The sequence below is a fragment of the Galeopterus variegatus genome, unplaced genomic scaffold, assembly GCF_000696425.1.
Source record: "Galeopterus variegatus unplaced genomic scaffold, G_variegatus-3.0.2 Scaffold4032, whole genome shotgun sequence".
NCBI lineage: Eukaryota > Metazoa > Chordata > Mammalia > Dermoptera > Cynocephalidae > Galeopterus > Galeopterus variegatus.
In genome coordinates this window covers 181,230-183,354 of record NW_007730143.1, presented here as the reverse complement: position 1 = coordinate 183,354, position 2,125 = coordinate 181,230, and the positions used below count along the sequence as shown (strand labels likewise).

At 40.5% G+C, this 2,125-nt stretch overlaps 1 pseudogene; it reads right to left on the bottom strand.

Moving 5' to 3' along the window:
- Positions 1-205: 205 nt before the first annotated feature.
- Positions 206-1,793, bottom strand: LOC103602162 (annotated as a pseudogene).
- Positions 1,794-2,125: the final 332 nt, after the last annotated feature.

The window sequence follows — 2,125 nt, the reverse complement described above, 5'->3', positions numbered from 1 at the left end:
AAAACTCCACATAAAAATAAGAAACCCATTTGGAGGCCAACCTTTATAGAGTGTGTACAGTTTGAAACTGTTCAAGTGTAGTTTCATTGTAAAAAGTGCTGCAATGACAAACCACATTCAAAAAGAGTTCTTAGTAGAGAAACAGTAAGACAAACTATACCAAACATAGTATACAACAAACAACTTTATGCCTCAAGTGTACAATCTAAAAGATAAAGGTCCCACGACTTCCCTCCTGAACTTGGAATGTATAGCCTTCAGAGGTAGTTTCTGGCATACATTTTGATCTTCCCTTTCCTCTACAGAGAGCTACTTCTCTATCATGTTTAATAAAGCCTTGTACACAGACTCATTTTGATGGTTTTGTAAGAGCATCAATTTTGTCTAAGCCTCCACATTCTTCAATCATTATACTAAGTCTCTCAGCTTCACCTAGTTTCTCAGCAGCCTGAAAGATATTTGAAATGGCATCCATAATAACCAGAATAAATTTGGTATGTTTTGTAGTTAGGAGGTTTATCAATGGTTCTATTGTGCCACGATGAATGAGGCATACAATCTGTTCAAATGCTCTACCACTTGTATGGCTGGTCACAGTCCACACAGCTTCCTTTTGTGTCTTAAAGTCTGCCTTGGAGAGGATGCTGACAGAGAATGGGACTAATCCATGATTCACTACTTGCTTGTTCTGATGGCCAACTGTGATGCTTGACATTGTCCATGCAGTTTCCTTCTGAATATTAGTTTTAGGGTTAGTTAGAAAGCTGAGAAAGATGTCAAGTGCTCCTGCATCTATCACAATCTGAGTCTGTTTATCTCTCCCAGTGACAATATTCCCTATGGGTCTAAGTACTAGAGTCACAATTGGCTACTCAGCAGCTCCTAGAAGCTTCACAAGTTGGGGCACAACTCATGTTTTCACAACCATTTTAATCTGTTCGTTTGGACCATTGATAAAGTAGGAAATAATAGCACAGATGGTATCTGCTAATACTTCTGGATTGGCATGAAGCAGGAGATGAAATGGAGTAGAAAGAATTCTGCTCAACAGAATCTAATGGGGGTGAAGGTTTCTTGTAGTGACGAAGGTTTGAACGAATTCAGATAAGATTACATAGATAACCATATGCTAAAGATGACATATCGGGAACTGCAAGAAGAGCCAACTACACCATACTTGATAACCAATTCTTGGAAGGCTGAACCATCATCTACAATGTTTCCTGGAACTCATACATCTCATTCACTGATGTGAGCATGGGGAGATGCCAACAGAGAAATGAATGCTGGGATAGCACCTCCATCCATGACAACGTGGATCTGTTCTGATGTCCCAGAAGCAATGTTAGTGAGTGCCAAGGAAGATTCAAACTGAATGGCACCACAGTCAGTTCTGCCCAAGAAGGACACAAATTTTGTAATCAAACCAGTCCAGATTATGTTGTCAATGAGGGGCTGTTTTTCTCTAGAAAGCAGTTTCCTAGCAACTTGAGTAGCTTGGAGCTGGTTTTCCAAATTGTTACTATTTATGCCTTTGACAATGATCTCAACAGACCAATTTACAGTGCCCTGGTTGTGGCAGTTTTCCCGCAGTGGAGAGGTAGCGTCATCAGGAAATGAGTTTCCACTTCTCCTTTCCAGCATTCTTTTCAGCATTGGTCATCCTTCTTAGTTTTCTTCAGCTCCACATTAACTTCTATTTGGTACCACCTCAATTCTGTACTGTCTTCTCCCTTGTTCTTGAATCTGTTAAGATGGGCAGCTGGTGAATTAGCATTCTTGTTGGTGTACATGGTTATTAGACAGAAGGAGAAAACGGCACAGCAGGTTCAATCTTCCACAGGAGGAGGTGTGGGGCTCACAGTCTGTGGATTAGTTGCTCTATTAATGACCACTGTGGCTAAGCTCAAAGGTGGTGTACCTGTCATGCCATTTTCTTCTCGCCTAAAGAATTTTAGTTGAGAAATCTGCTGTTAGTCTGATGGGGGCTCCCTTGAAAGTGATTTGGCATTTTTCTCCTGCTGCTTTTAGGATTCTCTTCTTTCCTTTGAGCTTTGACAGTTTGACTATAATGTGTCTTGAAGAGGATCTTTTTGGATTGAATCTGTTTGTGGATCTTTGAGCT